Source organism: Protopterus annectens, chromosome 4.part0 (assembly GCF_019279795.1).
Source record: "Protopterus annectens isolate FY-2018-M chromosome 4.part0, PAN1.0, whole genome shotgun sequence".
NCBI lineage: Eukaryota > Metazoa > Chordata > Ceratodontiformes > Protopteridae > Protopterus > Protopterus annectens.
Window position 1 is genome coordinate 389,901,666 of NC_056733.1, and position 18,771 is coordinate 389,920,436.

Consider the following 18,771-nt stretch of genomic DNA (forward strand, 5'->3'; position numbering starts at 1 on the left):
TGAACCGGTGAACCTCTTGCTGTGAGGCAACAATGTTAACCGCTGCACCACTGCTGCAGACATGCTGCATCCATCCTTTTCCAAGGGCACATGTGAGTCTGCTGACAATACATTTCTCCCACAACTACATAGGTCACTCTGGTCTGCATATGGGACAGCAGCCTGAAGCTGGTTGGTATGGAATTTTTTAGTTGTGCTTTGGCAATACCCCAGGCATGTGGAGGGCATGCAGGTTACCATGCACACAACTATGACTAATAGCCATATTGCTTTATGTGCAAGTTCACTTGTGGTGGGGTTAATTGTATTGCATCACAGTGGTCACCACAGGGGCCTATCTGAAGAGAATGTAACATCCCTGTAGCATACCTCACAACCTGTCAGTGCAAGATATCTGGATAGACACCAGCAAAATGTGTTGGACAAACAGACTAAGGTAGGGACATGTGTGAAACATTACTGCTATACAGTGGATATAAAATGTATACACACACCTGTTAAGATTCCATTTATTTCTGAAATATATTGATTGAGACCACAATATGTCAGTCCACACCTTTCCCAGCCTTTAATGTGACCCATGACATGAACAATTCACTTGTAAAACCAAGCATCTGGACTCATGTATTGCACCTACAAGCCTGGACAAGTGTGAGGGTAGCAGATGTTGTATCAGTGTGCTGTTTCAGTGAGGTATGATACCTGAGGCTGCCATTTGTGTTAGTACATTCACTTTGGCCTACTTGGCAACTATATCACATACATGGGCATTTTTAAGGCAGACAGAGCACTAACAGGTTCCAAACATCTGGATATTCCAGACACATCTGTACAGAGGATTGGTATGGGCTGTACAATGGTTTCACATGCTGCATGTGAGGCAGATGCCATTACCACACTATATAAAGTAATGGCATTAGGAGGTAGTCACCTGCCATGTATGGTACACACATAAAAATGGTATCAGCCACACAAGATATGAGATACAAACACCAGTATTCAGATTAGAACACCTATCTATTTATGTCTACTATACTGTTACGCAACTATCAGATGCAACATGGAGCTTACACAATTTCACTACGTTCAAAGGTACTTGTAAGGGGAATGACATCAACAAGACTACTAAATTAGGATGCGTATGGTGTTACACAACTCAAAATGGTATAACCTTCACAGTGCATAATTCGTATACAAGCATACACACACAAATAGTTGCCAGTACTGAGGTTAGAACTCTTGCCTATCTAGTTATTTGTATTATGCAGTTAGTGTACATGCCATGCAACCTACACAAGCTCATCTTGTCCAAAGGTACTTCTAAGGTGAATGACATCAACAGGACTTTTAAATTGGAGTGAGGGAAGTGTAAAGGGTGGGACACAAGTCAGAAATGGTATAACCCATGCAGTACATGATTTTCACACACACACACACACACACACACACACACACACACACACACACACACACACACACACACACACACACACACACACACACACACACACACACACACACACACACACACACACACACACTGTTACAAGTATTGGGATGAGAACTCCTGCCAATCTAGTTATGTCTACTATAGTGTTACATAGTTATTGCATGCAGTACAGAGCTTACTGGACTTACAACTGGCCAAAGGTGCTGATAACTGCACAGCTGAGGTATTACAGGTGGCAGGAAGTCTTCCTTCAATTTCTAACATACATCTTGCTAGTTCTAAGTGTATCACACCTGGGAGCCATCAGCAGTACTTGTTCATTACAGAATTAGCCTCAGTACTTACTACTTATGACCACCCCTCCTGGCATAATTGAAGTGTGGTTTTCTGTGCTTTCACCCATTAACCTGGTGCACATGTCCAGTCTGAAGCACTGTTGCAACTGCCTCATGTACACAGACAAGCCTCTCCTCTAAACTCCAAACACTCAGACCAGTGAGAGTTACCCCTATATCACCAAATGTGGAAATATGCACTCTCCAGCAAAGACTGGACTACCTGGTCAAGAGTATGAGATCAACACCTGCACCACACCATGTGGACCACATAGCTCACCACAACACCCACTATGACAGCCCTGACATACACTAAAAAGCCACACACCCACTTTCATAGAGGCACTCAATAGACATTTACACAAACAACACAGACCAGCAAGACAGACACTCACTCAGACACCATGACATAGCATATGCCAAAGGACACATATGTCACCTACACATTGTGCCCCTCAACCTAAGCTCCTAAGGCTGACCACCTTGCACAATACAGTGATCATGGGTGACTCAGTACTGTGGCACGCAGATGTCCCATTCACTATGTTGATTATGGAGGAGGTAACAACCAACTGTCTACCAAGTGCCTGCATCCAACACATGACACACCCAGTCAGGCCACTCCACAACAGCTCACTCTGTCATCATCCATGTGGGTGTGAATGACCTGAGACACACCTCCCTGGGCTACATGACAAGAGACATGGTTGAACACAGATCATGTGGTCCAGGCGGTTGTGACAGTAGTCCTGAGTGCAGAATACTGCTGTCACCCTGAATGATGCTGCAGTACTATCAACAGATAATTGACTGCAACATTGGCTTGCATGTTGTGTGTCATTGTCAGGGGATCCAGTATCTCTCTGCTTGGGATAACATGACTGACAGACCTCAATGCCTTGCCAGAGATGTCCTAAATCTGTCAGCCCTGGGTTTCCAGGTACAGGATAAGTGTCTTGCCACCCCTATAGTGCCTTATTAGGCAGTGTTCCAAATCAAATTTCCACCATAACAGCTAGACATGTATGCAATTTGAGGGTCATGCTGCTCAACAGTAGACATCTAACTGTCAAAATGCAGTCACTCAAAGCAATGCTCAGAGTGGAGGACATTGACAGTTGTGCTGTAACAGAGAGGTGGTTCACAGTAGCAGACAGCAACCCTGCACTAACAGGCTATGTTGCATTCCACAGCTGTCAGTGGCAAAACATGGACCACACCTCCACAGGTTGTGTTGTCTCCATATCTATAATGGATATGTACAGTTCCAGACTAGTATCCAATCATAATGCATCGGAGGTACTTCCTGTAAAACGACTTTGGGGAATAGTATAATTCACACCATAGCCTGCTATCAGCCCCCTGCTGTCTCCCTAGACTGTCAATGCACATTTCTCAACACCCTGGCATCTATGAAGGTCCAACTCAAGACTGACATAGTAGGAGACTTCAACTACCCCTCTATCACCTGGGGAAAGTAGTCAAGCACCAGTACACTGGCCCAATGCTTCATGGAATTCATCAGTTCCAATGGCCTGGACTGGCTCATACTGACCCCCAGTAGAGGATGCAACAACCTTGACCTGTATTGATTACATACATATGGCACTGTTGCTTGACCACAGTTGTCAATCACTACCTGGTCCGATCCAAACATGATGTAATCAACATGGAGCTCAACATCTCACCCACACCCCCACAAAGGTAACCACCTTGCAAAACCTCTCCAATCCTGACATTGCAGTCATAAAAACTGGGGTGGATGACTTTACTACACCCATGCCAATGGGAAATAGCTGCATGACTGTCACATCATATACATATGCACTGCACAAACATGTATATGGATGCATGGCACTAGCCATAGCCAACAGAACACAGACACTGTCCTCCAAACACTGGAAGCCATTGCCATGGTCCCCTGCCATTACTAAAGTGTACAACAGAAGGATGACACTGCTGCAGAAAATGGTGGTGTCCCAAGACTGATGAACCCCCTTATTAGCCTCAAACACAACTTGGGATCCCTCATGGAATCACCTACAGGCAACTATGAAGGAAGATTTGCAGCACACACTGATGATAATCACAAAAGCATTTGATAGTTATATCAATAACCTCCACAGCAATAACCACAAGTGCTGTGAGTTACTGCACAATGCTGATTCCTATCCTGACACAACAGATATTGTCCACAGTCTTGCCAACACAGTCAATGACAGCTTTACCTCCCTCCCAAGGGGACAATCACAATGGGAGATGAATGCCAATCACCCCGCATTACAGCAGGCCAGCTTAGACCTGCATTGTCCACAGGCAAGGATACAGCTTCCATGGGACCCCAACGTATCTGTGGCTGTGTTCTACATGACATACAAGGTGACCTGGCACCACATCTGTGCACCCTGGTCAGTCACAGCCTCACCTCAGGATTTATCCTTTCGAAATGGCTCACTGCTACAGTCATCCCTTTCCATAAAGGGGTAGCATCTACAGACCCTGGGAATTATTGGGCCCTTAGCCTGACATGTCTACTATGTACAGGTATGGGTGCATCATCAGGGGGCTGATTGACCAAGATATAGGTGATCTTCTAACTCTGGACCCCACACAGTTTGGCTTTGTGAATGGCAGATCATGCCTGCTCAACCTGGTTGACGTGTTTGAGTGAGTCATCAGGGCTCTGTATGACAGTAAGGCACTGCATACAGCCTACCTCAATCTGGCCAAAGCTTCTGAGGGACTATTGGTAAACCCAACAAACTAGGCATCAACCCCTATATCAGTGAGTGGTTTGCAAATTGGTTCACAGAGCACACAGTGTGACAGTGGCAAACTCCAAGTCAGACTGGCAAGCAGTCATGAGTGGGGTCCCACAGGGGTCAGTACTGGATAGTGTCCTGTCCAGCATCTACTTCTCAGGAGTCCATCCCAGCACAGAGTTCTGGCTGACCAGATTCACAGAGGACTGCAAGATGGGAGCTATCATGAACTCCACAAGTGATGCAGACATCCTACAGAAAGGCCTCACTGAGACCAGTGAGTGGTATGGAAACCATAGCCAGAAGCTTAACACCACAAAATGCATCATTATTCGCTTTGGTAAAACACTCAGTTCCCAGTAAGTTCCACATCAATGGGAGCCCAATGAACACTGCAGGCATTATAAGAGATCTGGGGACAAAGGTTAACAGCAACTTCTCCTTCAAGCATCGCATTGAAACAGTGGTCAGGAAGTCCTTATATATAACATTGGGTGGCACAATGGCAGGCCCTGTCTATGTGCTAGGTTTGTTAAGGCTCCTGGGCCACTACCTACTACCCACTTGTGAACCTATAAAGGGAATGACATCAGCAGAGCTGATAAAGTAGTGCAGTGGGTGTTTAACCTATCAAAATACTTTGTCCGACAAACAGACACACACTTTCCAGATGCAGGAGTAGAACCCCTACGTAACTAGTGATTTGTACCATAGTGTTATGCAGGTACTGCACATGCTACAGAGCTTACTGAGTTGAGAGTTGGCCAAAGGTGCTGATATGGGGAATGACATCAGCAGGACTGATAAAGTAGTGCATTAGGTGGGAAACGTGTCAAAATACTTCTAGTTACAAACATACATACCCGCACACACATTTGATGGATACAAGAGTAGGACCTCTGCCAAACTAGTCATTTATACTATAGTGTTAAGCATTTATCACACGCACTACTGAGCTTACAGGGCTGACAGCTGGCCAAGGTTGCTGATAAGGGACTGACATCATCTAGACTGATTAGGTGGGGCACTGTGAATTGTGGGTGGAAATGGCATAAAACTGTTTCACCTATAAACAAACACAACTCCCTCAGCTTTGCATACACAAGTGTCACACACACATTTCTACATTTGCCTGGATTGAGATTAGAACTCCTACCTAACTAGTTATTTGTACTATAGTTTTATGCAGTTATCGCACATGCCACAGAGCTTATGGGACTGAAGCCTGACAGAAGGCACTTCTAAGATGACTGATATCTGCAGGACTGCTAAAGTAGAGAAAGGGGAGGTGTACTGGGTTTGAATGGGCCCAAAACCTTTTAGTTGTAAGCACACACACACACACACACACACACACACACACACACACACACACACACACACACACACACACACACACACACACACACACACTTTTACATTTGCCAGGACTAGGATTAGACCTTTTACCTAACTAGTTATTTGTACTATAGTGTTATGCAGTTATCTCACATGGCAAAGAGTTTATGAGACTAGGGCCTAACAAAAGTAACTTACATGGTGACAGACATCTTCAGGACTGCTGAAGTGGGACAATGGAAAGTGCACTGGGTGGGAAAGGCCTATTCATTCCTAGATCCTACTGACATTTCTCTAAGTGCATGAGCATGCCCAGTATGTCCTTCTATAGTACACAGACTCCATTCCAGGGATTGTTGTACTCCTGTCCGGTTTGTTTTGTGCTACGGTCATACCTCTCAACCTGTTGGTATAGGATATCTGGAGATAGCTAATAAAAATGTGGGGACAATGGGCCATACAATGATTCTGACAATTTCTCTCAGTAATGTATGGGTTGCAAGGGTTACAGGGCTGGTTTTAGCAGACATCTGTCATATATGCCATTTGACACTGTCATGTACTGTTTCTGTACCTGGTGACAAACCTCCTCAGATCACAGTGATTTACCAGAGGAATACAGGATGGATGATGTGCAGACAATGTTTATGGGCCAGATACTATGCATTTTTGCACTATCCAGCCTATTGAGGGGTGTGCCTACAAACAATTGACTGCTGGTGCTGTGACAATGGTCCACCACCATGGTGATATATTACAATGGTGGAATCTCTGTGCATTTATGTTCTGGCCTGGTCTGATTTCCAGTTCACAGTTGGGTAATATAAGTCAGACAGGATCAGGGTGACAGGCAGACTCCAGATAGAGTTGTAAGGGATAGGATATGTGGGGGGGTGTCCTTGGTCAGATATGTTTGCCTATAGCTTCCAGTACTTTGCATAGGGGTCTTCTCAATGGTTGACTGCACTTGGATGGTCTTGTGTGTGTCAAACTGTTTGACCAGCCTGGAGGGGTGTGCATATATGTATGGCCCACCTCATTTTTCTTGGATGCCCACATGGGGTCAGGATGTTGCATACGATGAGTAATCCGGGAGGGGTGTGTTACTCCCCATGGCTGTAGCCCAGGGTTCTGGGGGTGCAGACATGTCACCATCTTCCAGGGTTAGGCCTGCCTGCAGTGAGTGCATTCCCATGATTAAACTCCTAGCCCTGCCTGTCGACTGTACAGAGTACCACAGAATGTCCACATCCATGAGTCATATATCTTGTTGATTACCCAAACAAGTGTGGTTTTCCAGCAAAAGTGTTTTGCAAGTCACTCATGGTTGAAGTCAAATATTACTGACAGCTGACATTGCAGTTTCAGACTTTGTACCCATCAGACATTCCATGCTACTACAAATCATTCCATCAACTTTATAACATTATTAGAGCAGTACTTTACAAGCGTCCTTCTCTTTGGACCTTCATCACCCCATTATTCATGGCTTTGTCCCAATTTCTGGCTCCCTGAGGCTGGCAGGTTTGCTCCTAGCAGTTGTCAGCATGGCTTTTCTTTGCATTTTGTGGACTGTGTTATGTTGGTGTTATGGACCCCATGACATGCCCTAAAGGGCACTGTGGGTGAGGCATAGGCATTTTCCAGAGGCCTGTAGGCCAGGTGTGACAGATGCAGGCCATCTGTAGCAGGGCAGTGCATTCTGATGATCATATGCTCCCAAGCTTCCGCCAGGAGACATCCCTGGGAATGGTACCAGTAAGTTGACTGTGGGTGCTACTGATAATTGCTTTCTGTTACTATTGCACCATCAGTCTGGGTGACAGCTAGATGCTGCATAAGTCTAGGAACATGTTACTGCATTTCTATGGAACTATGGGGGGGGTGACATGGCTGTACATGATACACATCTGCACAGACTGTGCTGATATTTGCTTAACATTTTGGTCCCATGTAGCATAGTGGTGTGCCCTATCTTTCAGACTACAGGAATAACAGTATTAACCACAGGTCAGATTGTTCTGATATAGACATTTGTAGTTTCAGACTTCTTACCTTTCATAGCCATACTGCCACTGCCAGACCTGCTGTGATAACACTGTGTAAAAGTCTCTGGGTGGGGATTTCATGGATGTCACCATGTGTGGGCCTTTGCCAAGCATTTCTGTATGGTTGTCTACAGCTGATCTGCTGTGTGGGGTTGGTGCTGGGTATGGGACCCCCACTTTAACATCCATGCATGTGACCTATGACCACCCCCAGTTATACTGCAGTGGTATTTGTGGACTAGGGTGGTACTGCATGGTGTGGGTAGGGCAGTACTAGGGATACACATCCTGCTGTCCCACAGAGCTGTCAGTTGCCTACTGCTATCCCAGTTAGCCACCTCATTCCCTTACATGCTTGATCAATACCATAGATATGCTATCAGAATATTCCACCCCATTAATTTAATTTGTTACAGAGAATGGCTTACCCTGTGTCTGCAGCTCTTGTGTGGGTGATGCTTGAGGGATGACTATGATGGATGCACACAATACACTGCCTGTACATGGTCAGGTATAGGTGGTGTGATGTTTGGCATCCATTTTACTGTGTGTGCGAGTCAGACAGAGAGAGAGATCAGTACCTGGGGCCCTACACTGTCAGTGTATGTGCTATGAGTTGCCTCTTTGCCAAGGCATACTGGGCATGCCTCCGTCTGCCTACAGGGGCAGGCTCGGGATGTTCCTCCATGTCCCTCTGTGCCTGTGGAGGCCTTGACAGTGGTGGGGGGCTGTGTGGCCCTTCCCCATTTTGTTCCTGCTGCAGCTGTTTCCACAGGATCATATTGTGTAGCATGGCACATACTATGACCATGTATGCATATGTGGCTGGAGAATACTGCAAGACTCCACTGGATATGTCAAGGCAGCAGAACCGTGACTTGAGCATCTCAAACAAATGCTCTATAATAATCCTGGTTTGTGCATGTGCCTCACTGTGGCATTCTTGTGTGGGTGTTTGCGCATTTCTGATAGGTGTTATCATCCATGGCTCCAGTGCGTAGCCAGCATCCCCCAATAAATGTCCCCCACTGTAAACCACTGATACAGCTGTGAGGAATGCCAGATGTGGGAGTCATGATAGCTTGCAGGGCAGCCAGCACACACACTCATGATAATGCCCTGGGTGTGCATGACCTGGCAGTTGATGGAGTAGAACCCCTTGCAGTTTATGTAGACCCTACCCGGGTCACCAGGTGGTGCTTTGATGTGGATGTGGATGTGCATGCAGTCTATGGCACCCAGCACCTCTGTAAGAAATAAATAAAGAAAGAAAGACATTCTAGAATACCTGGTTCTTATTGTCCAAGGGGCTGAGTAGGCACTTAGTTGCATTTCAAAGAAGATGCGTATCTTATCTCTGTGGATTATTAAGTTCATTGACATAATCAAACTGAAAGACACAAGTACAAGTGTGATTAGTGCATTTAAAAAACAATATTCTTCAGCTATGTTATATCTGATATGTTTCTATTTGACAATGGTCTTCAATACGCAGGTTAGAAATTCAGATGATTCGTGTATGAGTGGTAATTCAAGCACATTACATCCAGTGCATGCTATCCAGAATTCAGTTTTATTAATACAAACACCTGTCTCAACAGTGAAGAATCTAGTTTGAAAGGACTGTAGTAAAAGATATGAGAATTGTCATCTTGCAGTTTTGGAAAACAACAATATTCCACTGCAGGGATACTGTCTCTCACCAACTCAACTATTTATGAGAAGAATAAAAGAAATGATGGAAAGAAATCAGCAGCGACAAAAACACCATTATGAAAGAAACCGTAAAAGACTGCCAGGCTTGCAGAGTGCAGACAGAGCAAGAATCCAAAGGCCATGGGAAAGTCCACCTCCTGAAGCTAAAGTAGTTGATAAGAGTGCTGAACCTAGATCCTGTGCTGTTTGTGGGGAAGATGTTAAGCTATACAGAAGAAAGGTTTACATACAAATGTCAAAGTCTCATTTCAAGAGAAAAAAGGCATTCTGTAGTGTCGCAACCAGTCTTATTGGAAGTGAACAGAAACTTTGAGATCAGTGATGATGAAGGGTTTCAGAGAAAGACAGAAAGACTCATTTAGTTTTGCCTTCAAATGAAGCTGTAGGTAATTAAAAACAACTCTAAAGGGAAGACCAGATGTTAATGCTAGTGTTCTTGCAAAATTCCCCAGATACTGCAGACCGAAAAAAAAAAAAAAAAAACAGAAACGTGGACTGTTCCAGAGACAGACATGATTCTATGCACTCAGAAGTTTCAGTGTATTTTGAAATATGTTAATTTCTGTAACAGAATGCATTAATATTATAGACTGTGCACAGTTAGACTTTTATTTATTAAGCCCCCTGAAGTAACAAGGGTCATACAGTGTTTGGGATACCAAATATTACAAGTCTTATTGAGGGATAGTAGACCTGCATATGAAGATATAAAAGGCACTGAATTTTGTGAGTAATCATCTGTGATAACTAATATATATATATATATATATATATATATATATATATATATATATATATATATATATATATATATATATATATATATATATATATATATATATATATATTCTCAATTGTGTTGTTGTTGTTGTGTCTTTCGGCTTATCCCGCTTAGGGGTCGCCACAGTGGAACTCCGGTCCGCTAATGTTTTGGTAGTGGATTTTTATGTGCCGAGTTACCAGCCCTGACGCACAACCTTCAATGAAGGCACACCCATTCACGCATGCCTCCACACAGAAGACACTCTAGCTGAGAATCAAACGGGACAACGTCTTGCTGTGAGGTGACAACACTACCACAGCACCATTACCGCGGATCTACAGACCCAGAAAATCATTACTTATGAAACTGAACAATTCCTTCAGAAGTCAAGGCATTTGTATGCAAACAGTGGTAATTGTGCTGTACATTTGGAATACCATGCACTATTCCAGGATTTTATCGAGGAGGTCATCCATTCTGGAAAACAGATTTTGCTCTGAAATAAGATTTCTCCACTGACGTGGATTCCACAGTCCTTAAGTAAATTTGATTAATCATTTCAATGCATTTCTTCTGGAGTTCTTTGTGAAGAATCATTTTGATGCCTTTTGGCAAACAGTTTCCTCTTTCAGACAGAGTTACCTGTTCTTTGCTTTTTTATTATTGCACTGTTTATGCATTTGGGTCTTCAGATCTATGTTTGTACTATGTGTCATTACTTCTGTATCGTTTCACATTTTTAACCAGAGTCTCTTTTGTCTCGGTCTATATACCTCTTAGTCAAGTGTTAAGCCTCTAAGAACAGAATCTCAACAATCTTTGCATAAAAATCCAAAACTCTATAACGTATATGACCATTCTCTCTTGAATTCATAGCATGTTACACTAATTATTAAGTTATATTGTCCTTTTGTTTACTATACTGTACTCTGAATTGGTTGTACAGAAGTTTTTCTGAAATCATTTTTTTTCTGAACAAAAACTTTGATTTTGAGTTTATTAAATATAATATTCATTGAATTATGAACTGTGACTAATGTAACATCTTTTGTAAAAATTACATATGAAAGTGGGCACCTGCCCTTTTTCAGCCAGGCTATATTCATTATTCAGGTAATATCTTCTACCACAGGCTGTAAGTCGTTGATGTTCAACTTATATTTGCTTAAAATTTTAGCTAGTTCTAATAAGAGTACATCCACATCTAATAACGTTGGATAATTTGTATCAAAATACACTAAATGTTAGTGTTATGACTGATCCCTTTCTCCAGGACCTCCGTAGCCTCTTGTTGCTTTTCATATGTGGCAGTGGTAAACATTATTTTTATTTGTTCCCTGGGTGCCTCTTTTATTGTACTAAAGATTTCTGATTTCTTTAGCAATTGACAAAGGTGCTACACTGTATATTTCCTTCATCTTCTTGGAGTTTGAGGAGACACCATTCTTAGAGAATATAAATCCTTAAAGTTCAAAAACATTCTTGCCAGATGTGCTCTTCTTTTTAATTTAAGTTCTGACTCTTTCAGTCTCTCTAGCACCATTCTTGGTGCCTCATCATATTATTTTTCCTTTCTTTCAAATACTCTACTGTCCCTGAAAGAATTACTTTCATTCTTAACCCAAAGAATCACCAAATGAATAGTGTTTAGAGAAAATCTAAAAAAAAAAAAAAAAAAACTGACCTTGAAAATTATCCTCTTACATTTAACCCTCAACAAGTGTACAGGGGTTGAAATACTTGTAATCCTTCTAATGCTTGTGCAGATTTTAAACTGGTAATATTTGGATCTCCAGTGAAATAATTTCACTTATAACTTTCATCACAGGTGTAAAATATACCTTCCTATGTATCTCCCTGTCAGCAGTTATCATTTTCCACAGTGTTTAACTTCTGACTTTTTGAGTTGGGTGCTGTAACTGTGGGTAAAATCCATGCAGAGGAACCTGTCTTTTTTCACCAGTGTCCATTTTCTGCCGGCCCTTTAACTCTTCTTCTATTTTTTTCTTAAATAAAAGGGGATGCTTCTGTGTGACTGTGCTATAGGAATTACATTGAAAACTATATTTAGTATAACATGCCTGGTTTTGGCAGTGCCTTTGCATATACATTTACTTTAACTCTATCTCCTCATGTTAACTTGACTCTCAGACAAGTATTGCTTGCTGATATTTCTAAACCGAGAAAAATGTTTCTCGAATATAACAAAAAAACACATCTAAAAATATTTCCTTTTAGGTGGCAGGCCCTCTGCACCCAACTTGGAGTAGAATTCACCTACCTACTCCTCTTTACTTAAATATACTAACTCCGTCTCTGCCCCACAGTGGACTAAAAAGAAAATCCTGACTTACACCATGTAGAGGTCTCACAAAAATAGTAAAACCACTGTAAGTAATGGAAGTCGATGCATTTTTGATAAACGTTAATAACAAAAGCTGAAAAGTCAATCACTAAAGCACAACATAATCATGCATAAGACTACCTGTCTAGCAATAAGTGCAAAGGATTAAGGCTATAAACTGTTCACAATCTACTTCCTGTAGTATGGGGTTCTGATTCCCATATTTCCGTTTGCTTGCTTTGTGGTTCTGTATGAATCTAAACAAGCCAGTTAACTAGGCAGTGCCATACCTCTCAACCTGTTAGAGCAAGAAATCTGGACAAAGGCACATATAATGGGGATACAAAGGCCTAAAAATAGGGACACTTTTTAAATATTCCTCTTAGAAAGTGGATAGTATAACATGTTATGCATCAACATGAATTTTTGAAGGATATGAAGTCTGAAACTCAAATTTGTGCCATTATTTTCTGACTTCAGCCCTTAATGATTTGCCAGTGATTTACCAGAAAACCTCAATTCTATGAGAAACAGACCAACAATATGAGGCAAAAATCTGGACATTCTGCAAAAATCTGTACAGTTGAGAGGTATGCTATGGTTCAATTTAAAAGTCTGGCTAGACTCCTCAATAGTCTCCTGGACTGCATGCCCACTTATAAAACTATAAGCCTACCTACTGTTACATCCGTTTATCTCATCTGACTCCTCTCTTTTCCTTCACATCTATACTTTTATTTATTGTTGTAATATACCCAGTGACATACCTGTGAGTTAACTCAGTAAGTTTATTCCTTTTTTAGCAAACCATTTAAAAAACAGCAGGGGTCATTTTGTTTCCACTTGTATTTCTACTGAGTAGTAGAATTTTTTTTTAGTTTTAGCTGTTGATTTGTATGTTTGCATTTTGTATCTGGCACCTTTCCCTGCTGGTTGAAGTCTCAGCTTATTACATTCTTCCTCAGACATTACACTTAACTTTTTTTTCTTTGTCATCATGTAATGTGCAGACTCTTGTATGATTTATATTTATCTATATGGTGTACTTTAACACTGTCATATGTCATGTCCTGTACATGTCTGCTAGTTTGATTTGATTAGGTCAATTTTTTTTTCAGATCTGGGTTCCCTATTTTTTTTTTTTTTTGGTCACATGCACTTTGCTTTTGTAGAGCGCTTTGAAAATGGTTCTACTTCCAGTATTCTGTGTTCAGTTTGCCCAGGGATGAACACCACTATGGACACATAGAATACTTGCATTGTATTCTGTAAACCGTTTTAATGTCAGTTGAAGTTGCATCTTTTTTCTTTTGTTACTGTTTCTTTTCATGTCATCTATCAGGCATCTTTCTATTAGTTTCTGTTTTATTTAATACATTTTCATGCATCATTTTGTTTTCTTTACTTAGATTTATGGTATGTCCAAGGATATTGCAATGTTTCGTATGGTAATTTCTGGTTTAGCTAAGGTTTTCCTCCATACCTTCTCTATGCTACATGAGTGTGATTTAGTGTATTTATTTATTTATTTTAATTTCTTTATTCATTCATTAATGCCTCTGATACCTGTAGTTATTTGCCAAGGTCCTTAGTCTTGTGCAATAATTTGCGTGGAATTATCTTGTTTTTGCTTGACACTCCGAACGTATACATTTTATATTCAGTGTGTTTCTTAGGCTCAGGATAGCTTTCAGTTTGTGGACTGCAGCTTCATGCCTATCATGTGTTCCTGCTGTTACTTCATAAAAATCATGATCTCTTCCCATACCATGTGTGGAAATAAAGGTTTTGGTCTGTCCTCTCTTGAAATACTTACCAGAGTAGCATAATCTTTGAATCTTGTCTCTGTTTCTTTTAGTGTGAATTTATGTTCATAGGTTGGTACTAGGCTATTGGCCCTAGGGCCTATACAAGCCTAGCCATAACAATTCTCTGGCTATTTCTTCCCACAATATTTACTTCCCTGGACCTCTGTCTAGCAGGGCGACTGACGTGATCCCTGGGGTGAATTTCCTATCTCCCATCCAATCGTCAAGGTTCCTTTTGAAGAGTGCCAAGGAAGCAATCTGCTTGACATGTATGGGCAGTCTATTCCAGAGTATGGGGAGTCTTTGGGTCAGGAACCTATCCCTCCAGCATGTTTTGTTCATTGTGATGACAAGGTTTAGATCCCTGGAGCATGTGGCTCTGAGGGATTGGGATTTCTTTAAGTGGAGCATGTCCAACAGCTCAGGGTTTGACATGGCCTTGTATGTTAAGCAGAGATTGCCTCTGAGTAGACGATATGCCACAGAGTATAGCTGGAGATTTTTTTAGACAGTCAGCATAGGGCATCTGCTTTATGCCAGTGATTCTTTTAGTGAGGTATTCCTGTGGCCTTTCCAGCTGTTGCAGATGTCTTGTGAGGTACATACCAAAGGGGGAGTTGTACTCTATAATGGGTCTAATGAGGGATGAGTACAGTGAGGCAATGACGTCCTTTTTTCTGGATGAAAAGCGCTTAGTGATGAGGTGTACCACATAGAAGGATTTCCTGACTGTTGTGGTGATGTGGTTATCGAAGGTGAGACCACTGTCCACCTGTGTCCCTACATCTCTCATCGCACTTTCAGTGTTTAGTGTACTGCCACCTTTGTGATAATTCATGGGTACATGGTTTTTCACAAAGGGGATAACTATACATTTCTTGGCATTAAGCTTGAGCCCATGGCTTTGGCACCAAGCATCTGTTTCTGTAAGGCCCTTTTGTAGAATATCCACATCATTTGGGGATTCAATAATGGCTCCCAGTTTTCAGTCATCTGCAGACTTTGTTAGCCAGATTCTCTTAGTGTTGGCCTGCACTTCAGAGAAGTAGATGTCAAACAAGACCGGTCCCAGGACTGAACCCTGAGGTACTCCACTTATCAATTGTCTGGAGCTGGATTTGGAGTTGGCTACTTTTACAGTCTGGGTACTGTCAGTAAGCCAGTTGGCAACCCATCGAGTGATGTAGGGATTAATGCCCAGCTTAGTAAGTTTATCTATTATTCCAGAGTGGGGGGTGATGTCTAAGGCCTTGGCGAGGTCCAGATAGGCTGTGTGGACCGCCTTACCCTTGTCCACAGCTCTGGAGACTGATTTGAAGAAGTCAATCAGGTTCAGGAGACAAGATCGGCCCTTCATGAACCCAAACTGGGTGGGGTCCAGTGTTTGAAGTTGCCAATGTCTTTGTTTATAAGTTCCATGATAATGCATTCCATGCCTTTGCAGATCAGGCTCATCAGACTGATGGGACAGTAGTTCCCGGGATCCAAGCTGGATCCCCCCTTGTGGAGTGGGATAACTATAGCTGTGCGCCACTCAGTGGGCACGAAGCCTGAGGTGAGGCTATGATTAAACATGACACTTAGGTGAGGTGCCAGTTCATTTTGTAGTTCATGCAGTACACAGCCTGGGATGTCACCTAGTCCCATGGATGCTGTATTCTTAGCTTTGGAGAGCGCGGTTTCTACCTGTGTGGCCGTAATTACCGGAATTTGGCAGTCTTTTGGTATTGAGACGGGCCCTTTAGTTGGTGAGAGGGGGGTAAAGTTTGCACTAAATCGATCTGCCAGGATATTGGCAATATCCTTGGGATCAGTATATTTGCCATTCTGTTGTAGAGCATATCTGAGCATTGCCATTTAGATTCTTGACATAACTATAGAATGCCTTGTGGTTGTATCGGAAATCTTTAGCAAGTTTATTTTCATAACTAGCTTTGGAGGATTTTATGAGGGATCTCAGCTTCTTACTGAGGCTGGTAAAGGAGTTTTTTGGGATTTTCCACTTTTCTGCAACAGTTTCTTTCTTCTGTTGTATAGTTTGTTTATAGCAGGGGACCACCAGATTGGCTTCCTTTTTTTGGAGGAGAGCGTCTTGGTTCTTTTGGGATGGCATGATTCATGCACGAGTGGATGTGCTCGTACAGTGCCTTAGTGTAAGATTCAGCAGTCGAACTTTCAGCTCCCATCTGCATGGTTTTCATGAAGTTTGTCACTTCTGACTTGAGTAGCATGAAGTTGGTTTTGGAGAAGATTTTTACAGAGGTTTCCTTACTGGGGGGTGGGGATGGGATGTGGATGTCAAAGGTGATTTTCTTATGGTCAGATCTAACCAATGAGGGGTTGACCACTGGTGTGGAGCATCTATCTCCCATGTTGGTAATGACTAGGTCTAGGATATTGGAGCCCCTGGTGGGACTATGGATTAGTTGATGCAGGGCGTTGGAATTTATGAATTCCAAGAACCATTGAAAAAGGTGTTGGTACCCGAGTAATTTTCCCAGTTAATGGCAGGGTAGTTGAAATCACCCAGTATTAGAGTGTTTGGTTGTATCTTAATATTGTTCTGTATGTTTAGAAAGGTGTAGTGAGAATCTTGGGGCATGGTGGGGGATCTTTAGCAAGCTACAATTTGGATTGCAGTCTTACCTAGTGTTAGATGCACCTGGAGAATTTCAGATGCATTGTGTTGGGCAACTAGCCTGGATAGCCTAGTGTGAATATCCTTGGTGAATAAGACACTCCTCCACCTTTAGTGTTTCGGTCTTGGTTTGGTGGCCCAAAAGTGTGGTAAGAGTTGTAGCCTGGTATTGCAGGGGTGCTCTCTGGAGCCTTGAAACTGGTCTCAGTTACTGCACAGATATCAATGTTCTACATTTTTAGGAGTGCCTCGAGAGAGTGCATTTTGAGGTTTAGACTTTTAGCATTGAGTAGCATTACCTTCAAATTTTGCATGCTTGTATCTGTTACGGTGGTGGTTTTGTCCTTTGAACCTTGCCTAAAAAAGGCACTATATGGGGTGGCAAGAGCTTTAGCCAGTAACCTGAATCCAGAATCTCAGGGGTTGACAGGTACAGACCATCTCTGGCAAGGCATCGTGGTTAGTCAATCATGTCGTCCCAGGCAGACAGATACTGGATCCCCTTTGAATGACACCAGAAGCTTAGCCAATTGTTGAAGTCAATCATTTTGTCCTTATACTGTGGTATAATTCTGGGTGAAGGCAGGATGCTACTCAGGGCTAGGGTCATACCTGCCTGGGCCACATGATCTGAGAGCTCTTCCATATCTCTTTTCATGTAGTCCAGGGAGGTACATCTCAAGTCATTCACTCCAACATGGACAATGACAGAGTCATATTTGTACTTGTTGTGGAGTGACTTGAGTGCGTGCGTTATGTGGTGGATCCTGGCACCCGACAGGCAGCTGACTGTAATTTTCTCCTTGTTCAGCCTGGTGAGTGGGACATCAGTGCACCTGAATATAGAGTCACCTATGACTAAAGTGTTGGGTACATTGTCCTATGACTAAAGTGTTGGGTACATTCTCTTGCCTTAGGGGCTGTTGGGTGGCATACTGGTGTTGTAAACTATGTGTCACTTTGGTTGTGACTGGTGTTTGTTTGCATTTCAGCTTCAGAGGTCCTTGTTGCTTGGGCAGGTTAATGTTAAGGGCCTCCGCATATGTGGGTTTAGTGTTGCTATGTAAGAGTGTTGATGATGTGGGTTTTGAAGGGCTATATGTTGCTTGAGGTGTAGTGCAGGTGTTAACCTTCTCCTCTTGACTGTCTAGCACAATCTTGACTGGAGAGAGCTTTGCTTCCAGTTTGGCTATGTATGTGCATTTCTCGCAGGTTGTAGTCTTGGGTAGTAGGAGGAGAGGGTTCTCTGTGTATATGAGACAGTTATTGTGGGTATCAGAGTCTGTGTCAAAGGTTGGCAGGTTTAGAATCTCTGCAGACATTTTCCTTATTATATATCTGTTTCAGTTTTATAGTTTTTCTGCTTCTTGTATATGCTATAACTTTTTAAGTTTTCTTCACCATAAAAAACAAATAATAAAATTAGAAATCCGGACAGTCTGGAGCTACGAGAGAGACAGCATGGAGGAAATACTAGGATCGGGTACATTATTCAAAACTAAAGAAACTTACCTGATTTTCTTTGTATTTTCTCTATCTGTCTCTCTTGTACCTCTAAAGTGTCTGAAT